This window comes from Amblyomma mixtum, chromosome 4, assembly GCF_055824585.1.
Source record: "Amblyomma mixtum isolate Tamu chromosome 4, ASM5582458v1, whole genome shotgun sequence".
Taxonomy (NCBI): domain Eukaryota; kingdom Metazoa; phylum Arthropoda; class Arachnida; order Ixodida; family Ixodidae; genus Amblyomma; species Amblyomma mixtum.
The window spans coordinates 5,466,284-5,487,173 of NC_143015.1; the positions used below are offsets into that span (position 1 = coordinate 5,466,284).

At 46.4% G+C, this 20,890-nt stretch overlaps 1 protein-coding gene and 1 pseudogene across 1 annotated transcript in view; one reads left to right on the forward strand and one right to left on the reverse strand.

Moving 5' to 3' along the window:
• Positions 1-20,401, forward strand: part of LOC149345540 (uncharacterized) — a 44,486-nt pseudogene extending 24,085 nt beyond the window's left edge.
• Positions 1-20,890, reverse strand: part of LOC149345538 (uncharacterized) — a 157,723-nt gene that overhangs the window by 122,133 nt on the left and 14,700 nt on the right. The window lies entirely within an intron of this gene.

The window sequence follows — 20,890 nt, forward strand, 5'->3', positions numbered from 1 at the left end:
TCGTACCGAAGACAATGAGAGTGGAGATGCTGCAGAAGTTGCACGCGGGACATCTTGGGCTGAATAAAAGTAAAGCCAGAGCTCGGGGCCTGATCTTCTGGCCAGGAATGGGAAGTGCCATTGAAACGCTCATTCGCAAATGCAGCGCATGCCAAAAGTACGCCTACAAGCAAGCTTCTGAGCCTTTTATTCTGTGGCCAACACCCAAGGTGCCATGGCACCGGGTGGGAATCGACCTTTTTCATTTCGCTGGTGACATGTACGTAGTGGTGTTTGATGCGCATTCAAACTTTCCAGACGTTGAGAAACTCGCCGTCACCACTGCGCGCGAAGTCGTTACAAAGGTTGCGTCTATTTTTGCGCGGTACGGAATTCCTGCCCAAGTGTGTACCGACAACGGACCTCAGTTTGCTTCCCAAGAGTTCGCGGAGTTTGCACGGCGCTATGACTTTGTCCATATTACTTCGAGCCCTGAATTTCCGCGGTCGAATGGTTTGGCCGAGAAAGGAGTACAAATAGTCAAGCGCATTATGAAGAAAACTGCAGAGTCTCGTGACGACTTCTGGATGGGTCTTTTATCATATCGCGCGTCCCCATTAGAGGACGGACAATCACGGGGAGAATTGTTGCAGGGTCGTCGGCTGCGCACTACTCTGCCTGAATGCAGCGTCGAACAGGAGCGCCCGGTAGTCAAGCACCGCCAGTCGTCCAAGGGCAAACTACTGCCTCCACTGCAGCAAGGAGACACGGTGCGGGTTCGTGACGACCGCCAATGGTCGCGCAAAGCGATGGTTCTCCAGAAGGTGGCTCCACGATCCCACATCGTGAGAATGGACAACGACCGTCTTCTAAGGCGTAATAGGCAACATCTGCTGCGAACCCAAGAGCACTACAACGTCATCGATGACAGCGACGACGACGTGGACATCCGCTCCGAGGCTCCAAGGACTTCAAGTCCTGGTACCGCCGATGAACAGGGTGAGCCACGTGATGGACTTGCCACAAGCACTCGGCTCACAGCATCAGGTGCAGCTGGTGGATCAAGCATGGACTTGCCACGTGATGGACTTGCCACAAGCACGCAGCTCACAGCATCAGGTGCAGCTGCTGGATCAACCATGCCAGCCATTCCACGCAGGACAACCCGGCCACGCATGGAACCTAAACGGCTGACTTATGATCACAAGTTTCGGCAAATTTCTAAGAGCATTGTCAAAACTGATCTTTTCACAGAGGAAAGAAGATGTATCAGATGTGGCTATCAAGCAAGCGGCCTGATAACATGCCAACGCCCCTTCTTCCTTTCCCTTTCCCTCGCTGCAGCCGCAGCTATAAATCTATGCGCAATAAAGGACCGGGCGTCTTTTCTGGCCTAGCTACTGATGTGTCGCGTCTCTGCATGAAGCGATCGATGCAGTGTGGATCCAACCCATTCGATAAATAAATGAGCTTACAGCAGTTGTTTGCCTTAATGGTTTCGGAATATCTGGAGAGCCCACCCGTCCCCTGGCCTCCGTTATGTGTTTCATTGACACCTGCTGATGCTCAGGCCTCACCAAGGAGGTTTAATACACGCCGTCCGGTCTAGTTCCACTCACCCTCGGGCACCTGTGTGTAATAATGTAGTTCGCACGTCACGCGTGTGTTGTACACCGAGGCCACCGCGCACGGTTTCTAACAGCGGAAGGCTTCGCGTGCATCGCCATGTTAAATCGTGGCGCTCTTAGATTAATCAACATGCAGGACGAGAAGAAACTGCATACGCGCAAAACATCAAGGCAAGTAAGTGCTATCACCTGTACCAGTAAAAATTCGAGGATGGGATGCGTACAGACTTTTGAATTTTTGTCAAGGACCGTCCACCGAAGCAAAAAAAGAAGCATGACATAAGCGCACCAGTGCTGCAGAACCAGCCCGTGTTTCCCGGTATTGCGTCGCACCCGAATAGCCCCGATATGTAAGCTCGTATCGCTAAACGAGCGAGACGTGACCAGAACACCACACCCCGCTCGAAGCCGAATCGCCTTTCAGGAAGTCTTGACGGATGCGTTTGCTCTTACTTGTGCGCCGGGACCTGTTGCCAAGTGCTCGTTATCGAGTTGTGCAACCTGGCGCGAGCAAGAAAGTAAAAGGACTGTTCGCCGCATTCGTTGTCTCAATTTAGCGCCGGAGACAAGGATAGCTTTCTTTTTTCTATGCTCTCGCAGACAAGCTTCTTAAGATGGCGACGCTGTTTCCGTTGTGTCGCAACGCCATCTCAAACGAACGTCTTGCCTTCCCAACCAGCGGCATCCGTTTCAGGCGAACGGGTATCTTCTGACCTCTCAGGTCAAACCGGTGAGCGTCGAGGCGCTTTTCTTTCGTCACACTCAGCGCCCACAGGTAAGCTGCAGCGCCCGCAAAGGCGCTCATCCCTGGCGGCCAGAGAAGTCCTGAATCCTTTTGTATCTTTTCCGAACACACTCAAGACGCAGTCGAGACAGGCACCGCAAGAATGCCGTTCGAGAGGCGCGTGCTTTGCGCAATAATTTCACTGCCGAATCGAGCAGTGTAATCGAACACACAGTGCCGAATCGAGCAGCAGAACGTGTTACTGAACAGTGTAATGTTTCGGAAGTCATGAAAACGGGCTCAAACTGGGAGCAAAGCAGGAGATCACACCTGTGTAGTTGTGCTAAACTTTACATTGCCACGTTGTAGTGACGGCAGTCCAGCGGTCAGGAAGACACCAACAAGACTTGCAAACGAAGCTCTTTATTTGGCTTACTTGCGCCCGCAAAAGAACTGAATCACTCGGCGGCGGCGCCAGCAACAAACGTGCTCGTCAGTCGTCGAACTACGAATGCCCGCCGCTAGCGGCATCCCTCTATTTAAAGCCAGCAAGGAAACTTCGAGATAAAAGGTCAAGATCATCTACAGTAATCTAGAAAAACGTAGATGCAGCTCTTCATGGCTGTGATCAATCGGGATTAGTCCGGTCGCTTCTCGCGTCACAAACAAAAATGATAACACCCCTTTCTTGGGGCCTTGAGCGCGAACGAACGGACACTAAAATGATACGTGGCAGCATCACACCAGAGACGCCAAATCCGATGCTGTACAGGCGACACGCACGAAGACGTGCAGGTAGGCGATGAAAGCAGCACGCAGACTGACACTCATCTTAAAGTGCGTATCCAGCCATCTTTTCCACAGCAGAAGAAAAGAACTCAGCCCACATGAATACATACAAACATCTCAGTATTATTACTATCGTCATCATCATCAGCTTCACTACGGCCACTGCAGGACAAAGGTCTGTCGCATCTCCCAAATTAACTGTATTAAGTCAGATACGTGGGCAAGTTGGTACAGCAGGCAAGAACAGCGCTGAATCACGGCACGAGGGAAGAGCACAACGGCACAACGCGCTGGCCGCCAAATCGTTTTAGTTCCGCCAGAAGCGCAATACATTTCTGGAAAAGCGTTTAAAAGCAAAAAAATTGCAAATAACAGGCACGGGCAGCCACCTAGCTGTGCGTTGCAAGGAGTGTCCATCAAAAAACTGCACTCTCTCCTGGACAGCGCGCGAGTCGATCCTGAAGAAGCACAGAACAGAGAAAGCCAGGGAAATGTTACAGTAACCAATGATTCAGCAGAGAGGCCACATTTGCGTCAGAAAGCCATCTGTTAGACTGCTTGAGAAGGAAATGAGTTCTATGTCAGGTTGACTTTTGCAAAGCACCTGCGATGACTGCACCTTTCTCTATCGCGTTTATTTACAATGTTTGGGTTTTTGCTCTTAGGTACTTTTCTTCGAGATATATGTTTCGATTCTGGCGGAGCAAAAAACAAGTTGGCAGTCAGCGTGTTGTGCAGTCGTATTCTTCCTTCATCCGGTGACTCTGCACTGTTTTTTCCTTCTCAAATTAACCCTGTCCCATGTGAGCAGCCGAACATTTCACGCTTGTCTTTTCTTGGAATCCAGGTCGTAACCTCTACGCGCATCGGCAAGTTTTCCTCCGCATTACATGCCCCGCCCTCCCAAGCTGCAACAGCTATTTATTGAATTTTTAAAAATAAAGCTTATGGAACCTCGTTCGTGGCTCTGGACATTACTGCTATGATTTTCTGTACCTTAGCTCGATGCGTTCTTCTCAACTTTAGTCGAAAATTTTTGATGAGCCTCTATGTTTCTGCTCCATGGGTGATAACCAGTAAGATACGGCTGCCATATAGTATTCCCCTGAGGGATATTGGTAAACTGCCATTCAGGATCTGAGAGACCCTGCCAAATGCGCTCCATACATTTCCTGTTCTTCCAGTTATTTCACACTCGTGATCCGGACCTCCGATACCTGCCTGCAATAGGTAAAGATAGTCCCTTACTATTTCTAGCGCCGCGAAAACTACTGTAAAACTTTTGTAGACTACTGTTCCCGTTCCGAGTCAGCTGAACATTATTTGGATGTAATTTTGAGGACCACCATTATGCTGTAAGACATTGATTATGCTTAGATTTGAATCTCCTGCGAATCTGCGAATCACAGATTACTAAGGCAATATTGATTAAATCTTGTCCTCAGCTGTTCCCAATATGGGCCTTTCAATACCTCCTTTAGGCAGCATACCTCCGAAGAATAGGATTCGCGAGGTCGTATCCCCTTTCCTGACAGCCTCTACCACTCTGGAGAACCCTCTACACTCAGGGCTTGTCAGCGGAATAATAAGTGTCCAATATATAATATGTAATATCTCTAACGCAATGATGGAGGCCAACATATCCCCCATCCTACTAACGAGCAGTAGGAGATATGTAGGATCGAACGGACAGAGACAGCAACAAATGCTTAAGGCGGTCGTCTCGAATATTTTCTTCCCTACAAGATTTCCTCTTTCTCTTTCCAATGATGTGCATGGTCGTCGGAGCCGGAATGGCCCTGGCACGCAGGCTGCTGGCGCGCCCCTACTCTCGACACCAGTCGCCATCTATCGGCGCGCGCGGCCCGATGAACTGCGGGTCGCGCCGGCGCGGCGCGTAGAATGCATGTTTACGTGTTCGCTTCTGTCGTTGTAGTGCTTCATCATAACGTATGAGGGTGTGTGCTGTGCGTCACTACTCACATTTTCCCTCTACCAGACAGTACTGCAGTTATCTTGCGCGCAGTTAGTCGTTAACGTGACATCTCCGAGTTTTTTTCCGTTCATTTGGATGTGAGTAAGTGCAGCGAAGCAGTGCGCGTCTGTCTCGTTGTTTGTGCCCACCATGATGATATTGATATTGATGATTAGCGCTCGTGTCCTGTCTTCACCTTTTCTGTGTCTCGTTTTTCGCGCTACGTTTTTCAATGATGATACTCTGCTGGCTCAGGATTCTAAACGCTGGCACTGCAGCGGCGACGCTGCTCCACCGAACCGCTGGTGCGGCGGCGCTGCTCAGGGAAATTCTGGAATAGTATTGCAAACAGCAAGGATTTTTCCCGCGGAGTAGTCGGCCAGGTAGCGTACGGACTGGAAACCGGCACTTCTAAGCAGATTTCTGCGCTGGCGTGTCGTTTGTTGCCGTCTTTTACGTGCGCTATCATCTATGATAATTTTAGGCGCAGGAATGTGGGTTTATTGATTTGATTCAGTGGTGTAGTAACTGGATAGGCGAGCTGCATACTGAAGGTTGTCCCGACGAAGCGCGTGCTTTCGATCACCTCCTTGCGCTGAGCTTGCTCTAGTTCTCATTAAACACATTTCATGCACAGGATTGTAAGCACGACCGCTACCGATTTCAGTTGCTCTTTCCGCACGCATGTCATAGGGATCAAGGGGGGGGGGGGGGGGGGGTAAAGGGTTTACCGTAGTGTCTTTCTGCTTTTTCTATGTACCTTAATTATAGGAAAATATGCGCGATTTTAATACATTCATTCACACTTAGCCAAACGCCTACGCAACGCTGTCACGCGCGGCGACAGCTACCGAATAAAATGAACGCGACTTCGGACCTCAGAATTCGTGAAAGCTGGATTAGCTGCTAATAACTATTCAAGCTTTGATAATTTCAGCAAAAGTACGTTTTTATGCACCAGGTTGCATGAACCATGACAAATTTTGTTTTTTGTTGGCGCTGCGACTCAGTTAAGCTCATAGCGGTAATTTGTTGATAAATTGGCGCACCACGCGTGCGACAGGAAAGCCCTGTTTGTGGGTGGTACTTTATGACCGAAGGATTAAGAGTGCATGGGAATTGGAACTGCCTGCTAGCCGCACACCTAATACTTGATATTGAGCAAAACGTTTTTTTTTGTTTGTTTGCAGTGGAGCACCAAGACGGTACCTATATAAGCACGAGCGCGTTCTAAGCGTCTGCACAATTCACGTGAATGTCAAACTAAAACGTATCAAATGTCATTAAAACGTATCAATGTGCTCCCTTTGATAAAGTGAATACTTCCTGCAACACAGCCACGCTGCGGAAGTATGCTCGGCAATGTTTTTTAGCGCCAGATGCGCGGCTATATGCAGGCGCGGCCGCAGAGCTGACGCAGCCCCGCAGTCCCCAAAGAAACGCCCGCACCGCGGCGCACCAGTCGGCGGAAAACAGCCGCGCCCAGGAGCGGCTCTGGATTCTGGTCTGTACGCCATGCGCACTGCCTGTAGGGGCGCCACTGAAATTCCTCACTCGGCCGATTAACAGCTGCGGGGTCCGATGGCCGCGCTCCCACGTGTTGTCTTGACGGCCTCGTTGCCGGCTTGTTCCGGGCACAGTGGTTCGCATTAGTGGCTGAGGTTTCATCATCGTGTTTTGCAGTGAAGGATATTTCTATGACTGCAGAAACCCGAAAGACGCGGGTTCGATCCGGGCTGCGGCGGCGAAATTTCGATGAAGGCACAATTCCACAGGCCCGTGTACTGTGCGATGTCAGTGCACGTTAAAGAACCCCAGGTGGTCTAAATTTCCGGAGCCCTTCACTACGGCGTCCCTCATAGCCTGAGTTGCTTTGGGACGTTAAACCCAAATACACCAATACACCAGAAATAAAGCCAGAGATGGGTCGGCACTCAGCGAGAGCGGCTGCAGAACGGCTAGCCCAATGCGCGTGTTCGCAAAGGGGAATGTCTTTCCCGTAAATTGCCTCACCACCTTTTGGTGCCGTTACAGAGGACTTGTGACAAAACGGTGCGATGCTCGATGAAGTTGTATTCTGCAGCTCTTCCGCAACAGTTACTGACGCCTGAGCAGACTGAACATAAAGGAGTGAGGGGAAAGTGATCGCCTCCTACGCTGCATTTAGGGATCCACCACCGATGTGCTCGTTCCACTGCGATGTGGAACCGGTGCTAAACAAAATATGTAAGAGCATTTAGCGAAGCAGCTGTAGCGTTTGTTTTCATTTGATTATCTTACTTGCTGTAAGACATAATGTAAAAAAGTCATGGTAATCTATTTATTTATTTATTTATTCAAGTTACCCCAAAAGGCCCTCCGGAAGAGGGTATTACATAGGGTGGGGGGGGGGTACAATCATTAGTAATCGCGATACATTTTAACAAAGAAGTGTAACAAAAAACGTTAATTAAAACATAAGGCATCACACAAAGAAAAAGTGAACAGTAACAAAAGCAGCAAACTTTTACACATATCCGTCACAGCGAAGAAGCACTTGGAATTTTTTATTGTCAGTTTCTGTGGCGATGACTGTTTGCAAACTATTCACTTCAGTGATAGTACAGGGAATGAATGAATTGGCATAAGACGATGAATGAGAGTTTACGCGTTTAACTTTGAAAGAATGATCACGGCGTGGAAAGATAGCATCAGGTGACTGAAACAAATCACTGCGAAGGGATGGGTGGTGATAAAGCTTATGGAAAAGGGTTAAGCGAGCAAGCTTACTGTGATATGACAAATCTTCCAGTTCGGCACGTTTTTTTAATGCTGAAACGCCTGTGAAGGGTGAGTAGTCTGAAAATATGAAACTAACAGCACGGTTTTGCAAGGATTTAATGTTAGTGATAACGTAGACTTGAACAGGGTCCCAAATGGCCGCAGCATATTCGATTTTAGGGCGTGTTAGAGTTATATAAGCAAGTTTTTTAACGTGTACAGGGGCGTATCTGAGGTTGCGTCTAAGAAAACCAAGTGAGCGGTTAGCAGATGCTAGGGTGAGGTCGATATGGTGATGCCATGTTAGGTCAAACTGAAGGTGCACCCCAAGGTACTTGTAGGTTGATGTTAGTTCCACAGTATTTTCATTAGAATATAAGTGGTTGGAATGCGAGCTGAACGGCGAGTGAAAGATATTAGTTTAGTTTTAGAAACGTTTGATGTCATTAACCATGATGAGCACCAAGAGCTTACTGCGTTCAGGTCAGATTGTAGGGATTGGCGGTCACTGCCTGTAGTAATGTTACCGTAAATTACGCAGTCATCAGCGAAAAGGCGAACTCTAGATGTTAAACAGGCAGGTAAATCATTAATATAGATTAGAAAAAGCAAAGGCCCTAGCACGCTTCCTTGTGGCACCCCAGATGTCACATTATCAGAGGAAGAGTTAGAATTATTAAAGGAGGTAAACTGAGTTCTAGATGACAGAAAGTCCTTAATCCAAGCGAGCACGTTACGGTGTATATTAAGCTGTGCTAGAAGTCTTTGATGAGGAACCCGATCGAAAGCTTTTGAGTAATCTAGGAACACTGCGTCGACCTGAAAGCCCGCGTCAAGTGATAATTGTAAGTCATTAATAAAGCCAGCTAATTGAGTATCACAAGAAAATCCCTTGCGAAAACCGTGCTGATAATCGAAAATAATGTTATGATCTTCGAGATAGCTGATGACTTGGCTGTGAATGATATGTTCAAGTAGTTTGCAAACAGTGCTGGTTAACGAAATGGGTCGATAGTTTAATGGAGAGGAACGCTCACCTGATTTAAATATAGGTATTACTTTGGGTATCCGCCAGTCATTAGGAATCAATCCGTGTGATAATGATTGCGAAAACAAACAGGACAACATAGCGCTAATGCTTTGGGATGTGTTCTTCAGCAACTTATTGTTGAAGCCGAGGTGATCCGGACTGTTAGTTATTTTAAGATTGTTTAATAAAGCTAAAACACCCGTTTCATTAAATACAATTTCAGGCATGCAAATATCTTGGATTATGTCTAAGTCAGGGAATGAGCTAATATCTTCTTTGGTGAATACTGATGAGAATGCGTCGTTGAAAACCTGAGCACATTCATACTCTTTAATTATGACGCCGTCGCTGTAGTAAAGCAAAATGTCGGGTTGAAAGCCATGATTTATGATGCGCCAGATTTTACGAGGGTTGTTGGTGAGCAGAGATGACAGGTCATGATTGAAAAAGTGACGTCGAGTGGATTTCAGTGGTGACTGGTAGTCCTTGTCGCATTTCTTGTATTTTTCCCACGCGCTTAGAACACCATTTTTCACTGCCTGTCAGTAAAATCGCTTTTTCTTGTTTTCGCACGTCGCAACTTCTGAGTAAACCATGGTGCACTTCTGCTACATCTAATGGTCATTAGAAGAACGAAGTCATCGAATAGTTTATTAAAAGTACTCTTGAATAAATCCCAGTTTTTCTGAACAGTGCGCAATAAATACTGATTAATGAACTGGGCGGAAAAAAATTTTGATTCGGAATTTATTTTTCATAGTTAGCTCTGTTGTAACATCTGATTTGTTTAACAGTCGTTTTCTTTTCGTTAAAAGAACCAGCAATGCGTCCTGTTATTACGTCATGATTCGAAACGGTATCTAAATGAATAATATCTGAACAAATATCGGGATTATTTGTTAATATTAAGTCTATAATGTTGGCAGTACTCGATGTGCGACGCGTGGGATTGGTAATGAGTTGCGATAGTGAAAAATCAAGACATGATTGAAGAAACATGTTAGCTTCAGTTTCACTCGCTGTGACGGATTGTGTGAACCAGTTTATACTGGGGAAGTTATATTCTCCAAATATGAGTAAAGTACAGTTAGGGAAACGCGTAGTACATATTTCACACAGAATTCGATGAAATTCAGAAGAAAAGCCATTATTCATGTTAGGAGGACGGTAAAAAACACCAATAATTATATCAATAGAACAACACTTAAAAGAAACCCATGTACACTCAAGAAAAGAACTAATCATGAGAGGCACAGTTGCCAAATAATCCCTTATCGCCAAGACTACACCACCTCCTCTTTGGTACGGTCTGTCGCAACGAAAGATGCTAAAATGTCTCTGGCTGACAAAAATCGAATCATCAGGAATAAACATCACTGAGCCATGTTTCGGTTAGCGCTACTAATAATGATGGGAGCACGAGTCGATTAGCGAAGATATTGCGACATCTTTCGATAAAACACTTCTGATGTTAGTGCAAAGGAAAGAAATGGTTTTGGGAGTATTACATGACGAAATTTGAGAAGAAAGGAAAGCTGGGATCTGATTTGAGTAAGTGACAGAAGAACGTCATTCTTCCTGCGTGGCACGCTGGGAAACACATACTACGCGATCACCCTCAGTGTCCCATACATAGGCGTCGTTATTAATGTGAAGCTTGTTAAATGCGAGACGAATGCGGTCACCTTCCTTTTTCACGGACTTGGCGTACTGCCAGAGATGACAGCACTTTTGTCGGACGGCCTCAGAATAATCGCGAGAGATACTGAAGTTTGTGTCCTGGAGCTTTGAACCGTTACTTAGTAAGGATTCAACATCTTTATCATTGTAGAATTTTGCGATGATTGCTCTCTTCTTACTTGGCGAAAAACGGCCCAGACGATGCGCTCGCACAATCGAGGTTGACAAGACATCAAGTTTGCTGGAGCAAAATTCATTCACGAGCTGCTCCGAAGTATCCCAGGTTTCATCGTCTGTATCTTGGATGCCATAAAAAAGAACATTCGACCGTCTAGACCGGTTTTCCAAATCTTCAATTTTGTCTTCCATTTTAACAATTCTAAATTCGGGGTGAACGGGGACTGGGCAGCCGGCGCCAATTCTATTTTAGATTCCAATTCAACGACACGTTTTGTTAGTGCATCCAAGTCATTCTTTAGGCTGATATGAATGTTCAGGATCTTATTCAATGATCCCAGAACTGTGGTATGGCTAGTTTCCAGCCGCTGGACCGCAAGAGCCACATTGTCTAGCTTGTCCTCTTGTGCCTTAGTCATGGGCCCAGGGTTAGACTCAACATCGCCACCGAGCAGTAGGACGCGCCAAAGGTACATCAAAGTAGCACGAACACTTTTGAAAGAATTGGGTGGCCACGACACCGCGAAAAGGCAAACATCATCATTTCGGTAACAGGAAGTTTCGTACTGACAAACCGATACGATCCAGCAAACATGGCTTTCATCAGCTTTCATGGCTCCACCAGCAAACATGGCTTTCACGGCACAATTAGGTTTTTAGATTTGACTCTCACCTTTTCTGATGAAAGCCATGTTTGCTGGAGCTACTCTCCACGGACCAAGAAAAGCCTGCTGCCCTACTCCTCCTGACATTCAAAACTTGTGAAGAGAGGCATTGCCAACCTTTGCCTCGGTAATGCTCTGCGCAGGTCTTGTGCGCACAATATGCAAAAGAGTTTCTAAGCGCAACTTGACCGCTTGAGGTCAGCGGGCTACCCTGAGGACGTCCTTGTTTCTATAGCTGAGACCTTGACCAGTAAATTTAAGTCACAGTACAAAAGAGATGAAATGCCTAGCTAAGAATCCAGACCTGCTGTAATGCCATACCTGCATAAATTCTCACATAACGTTAAAAAGGTAGCCATGAAATACGGTGTTAAGGTAGTCTTTTCTGCGCCCACCAAACTGTCGTCGCTTTGTTCACGTATCACAAAAAAATGTAATGTTAAACACCAGAGCATGTTCACCAAATGCACAACCGATGTTGTTTACTCGCTCCCACTGTCCTGTGGCAAGGCCTACATAGGTCAAACGGGTCAATGCGTCAACGACCGTATGAGGCAGCACCGCACTTCGCTGCAGCCAGGCAACACAAAAAATCTTCCAAGACATTGCAACCACTGCAAAGAATGCACCCCTCTGTTCCATAATGTCAAAATCATCGGCCGCGGCAAACCACAGATAGAACGAGAAATCTTAGACGCTTTTAAAATCAAGCAGTTAGGAACTGAATGCGTCAGCGACAGCTCTGTTAGGTTCAAGGCAAAAGAGTACACTTCCATGAATGGGACATAGGTTTCCACATGCAATCTTCGCTCGCTTAATCAGTTTTGTGTTTGCTGTTTTGATAGCGTTTGTGGTGCTCTCGCGCATGTGCGCTCAGTTCTGATGTTGGCGATCCACCAAGTAAAGAATTTTCAGTTGTGTTTCCAGCATTGTCCTGTGTACTTCTCCTCCTTGTAAATGCGTCCTTTTCGCTGGTTTTCTACATACCATGCACAAATGGCCCAACAAGCTACGCTTCTTCAATTCATTTATGTGCTCTGACTAGAAATTAGGCTAATTACAGCTGGATTGTTTAAGAGTCACTTGACGTTCGTACACAAGTTGAGAAGCAGCGTTTCTCACTGCTCGCCAATGCTGCTAACGCCGACTTCGAAGGCCAGTAGTGGCGGACATCCTAGTGGCGCCATCTGTCGCACACAGAAAACTGCTCTCGCCGCTGCCGCGCGGCACGCCGACGGCGCTGTCATCTGGCGTAGCGCCGCTGAAGCAACGGCGTGCCACCTGCTCGGCTAAGCGGCTGTTCAAGGTCCCTACCGACCGCGACTGCGCTACGAGGCGAAACCTACGGTAGTACTGCTAACGCACTAAAAAAAACCAGCGCCGCGCGGAAGGCTCTCGCTGGCGCGCGTCCTAAAACGGGGAAGAAGGACCCCCGGAGAGCTACTCGCCTTGTGTGTGTGAGTGCCCCCCGTCCCACCGCTCGCCGACGCGGTGCGCGGGGGGATTGCTGCTGATTGTTCTAGACTGTCAGAGTTGTTTCTACGCGATGTTGACGGAGAGGGCGCAGTCTTGCGTGTGCTAAGAGATGCTCTCCACCTCTTCACTCGCGCGACGGCGGCGGCGCCACAACAGAAGGTTTCATATGCTCCTCGAAGCCACTCCTGGCCTTTGACCAATGAGTACGCGCGCCGAGCGCGAGAAGGAGACTGCACAACCGACCCTGTGTGTATTTGCTCGCGTGCCTTGGCGCGAAGAACAGACAGACGTGGAGCGAGCCTATATAAGAAGGGCGTTGACCGCCCGAGCCTCCATTTATGCTTCAGTGAACAAATTGTGTTTTGTTTTTTCGCCTCTCTTTTGTGGTAGTGAACTTTAAGGGCAATAATTCTTTTGTATTGTAATCTCTCTCAAGTGTAACTTTACTGTTATTAGAGTGTTTCTTGAACAAGGAATATGTCTGAAAAATAAAGAGCTGTCTGTTATTGTACATACATATCTTTCACGCATTCTTTGCCTCAATCTATCGAAAAGCTGGAACAGCTGGTGAGCTGCGCTTAAATTTGGCGATAGGAAATAACATAATCGTCAGCAATTTTTATTTGTTAATTATTTTAACTACTGAATAAGCGCAGTTATCGTACGCTTTAATTAAAGCTCCATTTATTTACTTTGAGTTTTCTTCTGTTATACTCAATAAACCATTTTAGTTTTTGAAAATATGCACCGTGGTTGCTTTCCCGTCCACTTACTATCTTCCTGTCCAGCCTATCCAACTGCTCAATGATTTGTGGTTATAATCAATTAAGTATATATCCTATGGCAAAGAAACTCTTTGTTCGATTAATTATCACAGATCAAATGCAATTCATTTTAAACTTTATTTTCACTCCTTTGCATATTTTTCAATTATTTTGCCGTCCACTGGTGTTTCGCCTTCCACTCATTCTATCGACGTCCGCGCTGTTTCAGCGTTTTTTTCGACATTTTTGGCTCTAATTAACTTATCATCCTGTCGACATATTTTTTTTTTCGCAGCATCCTCGCATCGTCCTCCTTCGATTACAACCCTTCATTTTATGCTACCTCTCCTGAGAACGTCACAGCTACTAGAGAAGGCAACAAGTAATGCGGGTAAAGAGTAGAAACAAGAATGACCGTGCTCAGGCGGCAGGCGAACATGTACACTAGAATAATTGAATATGTACCGACTCGCCCAGCAGTTCACACTTCAGAAAGACATTAAAAACAACTAATGAAAAGCCGTGTCACATTTTAGCCACAGGTAAGGACCGCGAGGCCTGGTCTGTATATTTGCCGTTGATGATGGTCTTCGCAAGAAATTATTCGCTGTCTTCACAGTACGTGCGATGTGTGAAAATGTTTTTGCATGATTGGTTTTCTGTATCCTTCGCATGCTCGCCTAGACGGTCGATAATACACCGGCCTGCCTGTCCGATATCGTATTGGCCACATGATCTTGTGCTGTTGCTCTTGTGATGTTGGTGTGGTGCTCCACAGCAGCAGTTAAAAAGCTTCTCTAGGCTAGTCAACATCGCGTGAGCCGGAGGCCAGATCTGCCACTTCTGCGCATGCGTGAAACCGAGCGACGTCACGTGCAGCGCAGGTGGCCGCCGACTCGGTACTAAAAAAAGAGCAAAAATAAGCACAGAAACGAGAATAAAAAAGAAATTAAAGGAACAAAATATCAAAAAAAGCCGTAAATAGAAGACAAAAAGTGCACCAGGAAACTAGTATCACGGTGAACACCCGAACCGCACCGTAAGGGAAGGAAAATGAAAAGAAAATTGGTTTTAAGGAAAGCAAACGACGCCTGTCTCTCTCATATCTCGGTGGATACCCGAAGCGCACCGTATGGGCCTTAAGGAAAATGAAATGAAATGAAAATTGGTTTTCATTCATTCATCTTTTTTATTCGACATCTTTACAGAGGTCTGGAGCACAGACAAAAAGCTGAAGAAGACAGCTTGACGGGGTCTGTGCCCCTTAACAATTCATGTGCGTACACACATATAGAAATGATATTTGGCATTGTCAGTTGCAAATTTGTAATTTAGAACATAAAAAAGTCATGACTGAAAACTAAATAAACAATTCTGTTATTAATAGGACGAACAAGTCAAAATGTACTAGTAAAAACATTCTCGGTAATGATCCAAGGCAGACACATGGATAATACCTAAGCAAAACAGAGGACGACAGCGTGAAAGCACTGGTGAATACAGGATAACCAAGCGAGCAAAAGAACGTTAGGAAAAACAACAGAAAGTGACACGTTGATGAAAGTTTAAAATGTGTAGGAAAAGACGTAGATTTTCTTCTAGGTGTGCTTTTAGGTAAAAAAATTTTTTTTTTATGGATTGCGAATATTCAATAGGGACGGCAATCTCACGCGCAGCGACTGAGTTTCATAGTTGGTACGCACTGATGGAATGTGCCAGATTTCATGGTGACGGTTTCACAAACATTATCATTTCTCATGAGGTTCGATAATGTTGCAATAAAATTATTTCCTTGGTTTCTTGTTTTAAAGTATCGGTTGAGTAATGTGCCATTATACAGGAAGTGAACTGGACGGATTTTCAGATTTTCAAAGAGGGGTTCTGTATGAGCATCATATGAGGAGTCCGAAATGACGCGCACTGACTTTTTCTGGAGCAACAATAGCTTGTTCATGTTAGTGGCAGTGGTAGTCCCCCAAATCAGATGACAATAGCTAATGTGCGAAAGGATGAGTGAGTTATATATAACTAATTTTATTCTGCTCGGTAAAAAGGAACGTAATTTGGTTAGTACTCCAACTACTTTGGCAATTTTGTTAGCCACCATGTCGACATGTGAATTCCAAGATAAATGCTCCTCGAATATGACCCCAAGACTTTTGAAGGAATGGACGATGTCAATGACTGATGTTCCCATCATTAGATTCCCAGTAACGGACACGTGCTGATTTTTTGGCCTGAAGAGAATAGCTTTGGTTTTATTAGTGTTGACTGTTAATGAGTTTACAGCACTCCATTTGTGCAATTTTAACAATGTAAGGTCAAATAAGCCCACCGAAGTAGGTGAAGTAAAAAATATGGTAGTATCATCGGCGTAAATAATAAACGTAGCTGATTCATGAATAGATGTTATGTCGTTAATGTAAATATTAAACAGCAATGGGCCGAGGATACTCCCTTGAGGCACCACGCTGTTAATTTGTCTAATTTCAGATGTGTGAGTATTAATGTGCACTCTTTGTTGGCGATACTGGAGATAACTTTTCAGTAAACTTAAGAATACCCGTCGAAATCCGTAGATTTCAAGTTTCTTTAGTAATGTAGTATGATTTAGGCGATCAAAGGCCTTCGAGAAATCAACAAATACACCTAGAGTTAGTAATTTGCTTTCTATTGCATGCAAAATGAGTTCTTTTTGAGTTAGAAGTGCTAATTCAGTTCAAAGTCCCTTTCTAAATCCGAACTGAGATTTAGCTAGTATGTTATGCTTTTCACAAAATTCAGTCATCCTGTTGTTAATTAACTTTTCTAATCCCTTTGAAAAAACTGGAAGAATAGAAATCGGTCTGTAATTGGTTAGGCTATGTTTATCGCCGCCTTTGAACAGAACGCTCACTTTTGCTGTCTGCATACCTTTAGGGAATATGCCATGTGCGAAGGAAAGGTTGTACACGTGCTCAAGGATGGGACTGATAATGTCTATGACGTATTTGACGGGGCGTATCTGTAAGTCATCCGAGTCGCATGATTTGCTGTTGTTGAAGGTGAGAAACGTGTCGCAAATTTCTTCAGAGTTAGTTGGTTTTAAAAACGCGCTGTCACGGGAGGAATATTCAATGTTTTTTACGCTCCGTGAATCGTGGAATCAGTTACCAGGGTGGTGAAGAATTCGTTGAATGCGTTAGCCAGTGATGATCCCGATGATGGTGTTCCATTTAACACCAACCCTTCTAGGCTCTGTGAATTTCGGCCGTCTCGACCAGAACCGTGTTAAGTCTTCGCCATGCAACGTCACTGCGTTTCATAACTGCCGTGTTAAAAAGGTTGTGAAGGTAGTTTCTTTTGCTTTGTCTTAAAAAATTTGTCACTTTGTTTCTGAAAGCCTTAAAAGCACGCATGTCTTCAGGATCCTTTGTTTCAATAAAGCGTTTGAAAAGAGCGTCCTTTTGTTTAATTAGTTTTAAAGAATGGTTCGTTATCCGTGGTTTACGAGCCTTTTTATTGTTTGTTGCTTTGCGGGAAAAAGTTTTGTTATAAGCTGACTTAAATAATGACAGAAAAGTGTCGTAAGCAGTGTCCGGGTGCGATTCGTTGTAGACTTGTTCCCACCTGATTTGAGATATTTCATTGCGAAACTGTTCCAGAGAAAATGGGTAAAGGATAAAGGTAAATGGATAAAGGAAAGGATATGCCTGTCTCTCATATCTTGGTGTGCACTCGAAAGAAATGGACACCACAGTACATGTCTCTAAAGGAGCCTCCTAAGACAGCACCGTATTCACTACACGCGCGTCTCCTCCTCCGCCTCCGTCCAAGCAGTGTGTGGACGGCCGAACGCCTCCGCCGTTATCGTGGTGCTCCCAGAGTACAGTGAACTAGAATATTAGAAAATATTCTAGTTCACTGTACCCAGAGCATTGTGCGCGAACTGCGACAGCCATGACGTCAACGTCAAATCAAGCGTACTGAACCTTTTCGCTTGTATATCCAGGCTTAACCACAGCCACAGCCAATTTTTCCGATGCTTTTTTCCTTCCGTTTTTCATTCGCTTGCACATCCCACCAAGTTTGTTTGTAGCGAAGAAAAGCTACCTCACGCCAGCTTCGCTCGCAGTGTAGTCCAGAGTTTGACGGAATACCGTCTGGCGAGGAGAGAACATAGTGGAAATAACAAGCATACACTCGCCAACAAATTCTTCAAAAGGAAACACGATGTTTCGCGGCCCGTACGAGTCCCCTTGATCACATAGAACCTGGCATGGAATGACAGTAGCTTATATACGGTTAAAATTTCGCAGTGAGCGATTGTAGATGTCTGTCAGATTACCACGTGTTCTGTTAAGAGCATGCTTTGTGCTATGTATATGGAATGATTCCAAAAGGAGGCGCGATGATAATTTATTCTCTGTGGCAATAGATGCTTCGTCCCAATCAATGGGGTTCCCGGTTGATGCGTTGTGTTCCGCCAAAGCATTAGATGCAGAGCGGCCGTTCATGACGTAATTCTCATGCTCTTTGAGCCCTTGTCTGATTTATCCAGTTTCGCCAATGTAGGAAGCGTCACAGCCTTGACATGGTATCCTGTACACCACACCAGGGTATCTTGAGAGTTCTAGGCGCTCTTTAACTCGGACCAGCTGCTGTTTCAACTTTCTCGAAGGCTAGTGAGCATGTGAACGTCATATCCTCCTAAAATGCGTGCAAGGGCCTCGCTCACCCCCGCAGTGTACGGAATACTTGCACGCTTGGTTTCCACGTTTTTTTTTTGTTTCTGGCCAAGTCTGGATGCTTGGGCGGAGCATACTTGGCCTTTCAGTAGCTACTGGGATCTTTGAGATCTGCTTTCACTTTGGCGATTTCCCAGCGGCGCTTTTTCGGGCTCGAGCATGACTCAGCTACGTTCAATAGCAACTTCAAAGGGTACCCTGCAGTAGTTAACCTCTTTACTTGGGCATCAAAGTTTGCATGGGTTTGATGGACGGAAGACAACTATAAGTGCGCCGACTGAAATGCCGCAAGTCTGTTTTGGTCGCCGTTAATAAACCTGCCTCACATGTTAATCGGACAGCAGAACTTACAGTTACAAAAACCTTATCCTCTTCCTAGTAGGAGACCCGGTGCTCAGTTGTAATTGGTTAAGCTCCATAAGCGATCGGTAGTGTACGCGGGGCCTTCGGGACCAGTAATTCTCTCTCAAAGTGAAGCGTCTCCTTTTCCGGAACGCGGCCCTTCGCGAAATCGCCGGGAAGTACGGGTGTGCCCCCCGCCCCGCGGTACCCATTCACGCACGTGCTGGCGCGAATGTATATTTTTGTTTATTTTATTTTATTTTGTGGCGGAGAGAATGTTCTACTCCGCACGTGCTGGCACGACCGTGCGTTTGTGTTTGTGGAAAGGGCGTTTTGCCCTACGGAAGCTGGAGGGCTGGCCGGGCTCTCGATAAACCAGTCATGTGAACATTGTAACATGATTGGAAGCCACCAAATGTGGGCCGGGCCTTTAGGTCTTTAAAACCGGGCCCAGGAGCCGGAATAAGGGTTCTGGGCTAAGGTGAGATGCTATGCATCTTCGGCTATGCCGAGTAGGGGCCTCCCCTAGTATTAGCCAGTTCCACCTTTTTGTTGTTTGTCCTTTGCTGTTTAATTTGTCTCTAGTGTCTGAACTTGTATGCAATGTAAATATCTGTACATACGTAAACTTCAAGTTTCCCTTCATCCCTGCGTCTCATCATCGCAAGACCGTCTCTGACGGGGCACCCCTGGTGCGAAGAGCTTCAGTCTTCGAGTGAAACCAACCGTCTCTGGCGGGGCACCTCTGGTGCAAGGAAAGAGAACCTGAAATTTACTGGCGCAGTCGACAGGATCCTGCGGCCATCGGAAGTTGGCGCATGAAGAAGATTGAAGGCAGGGAGAAAGGAGACGGTCAGGTAACAGCAGCGTTCGAGAAAGGACCTGCGGAGAGATGGCGGCAAGGACGCAAAGACTACGGCAGTAGTCCAGCGACGCGGGACTGCATCCGGTCGAGGAAAGCAGCGCGTCGAGAACTCGACGGTCACCGGCGGGTCGCAGCAAGTGACGACAACGTGCACAGGACCAGCGGCGTGCAACAGCTCATCGCAGCGTCCGGTGAAAGTGGCGGTGGACTGAGACACCAAGTAGCTGGCAATGTGGATCGACGCTTCGAAACTGTGACTTTCCTTCTTCGCATTGTTGACGTCCCTGTTCATGTGTTCGAGCCGGTAGAACCTCGTAGAAAGTTCGTGCCAGTAGCCTCCGCTTCGGGCTCTTCCGGCAAGCAGCAGTCGTTGCCTTTCCGCCGTAGAGTGCGCACGTTCCTTTCGTATGAGTCGAATGGTGCGGCATCTCGCTGTGTCATTGCGTGCGCTTTGACTCGAGTACGGTCAGGGACGTGGCGTCTACGTCGTCAGACAGCGCGCCTCCAAAAACCACCAAAACCTCCGCAAAACGGGAAAACGTGAAGGAACGTTGGGAACGCAATACCGAAGCTAATCGTTTGAAACATGGTTCGCAGCACTAGCGAAAGGAACTCCGGTCACAGAACGCTCGCCTCCGGATACACGCCGAAGCAAGGCGTCTGAAACGTGCTCACAACGGACGCAAGGAGAACCCCCGTCGCCTGACTCGCGGGAGGAGCGGCGAGGAACAGGCGTCAATGTTTTCGCATTTCCCAAATGCGGTTCGCCGCACTGATCTCTCACGTTTTTTGTTTTTTGTTTGTGCATTCCAGGCAGTGAAGTAGCAAGTTGCGGTCCTTAGAATCGGCTATAACGTTTCTATATTCTCTTAATACTTCATTCAGGCCCCGTACATTTTGTCTCGCAAACATAAATTCACACGATAGTGGAAGCTCGTACACCAGTCCCTCAATGCCACCAACAAAATATCTTATTATGCTTAGCCCTAGATCCAAAACTTGGATCGGTCATGGGAATACTAACACGGTGAATAAAAGGGGGTACTGCGCACAAAAAGACAAGAAGGTACCAAAACAAGCGGAGACTCGCGACTCACATGATTTGAAAAACGACACTCCTTTTATAACTTCAAACTGTCACATCACACACCTTGTTGCCGGTGTCGTTTTGTCCGCAGTGCCCCTTTTATTTACCATGATTGACCGACTAGCCGAACAACATACGCTCCTAGAATACTAACACGACTGAGCATTGACAGCTTGCACCGAGCGGAAACGGCTACGGTCGCGCCGTAGTGAAGGGCTCCGG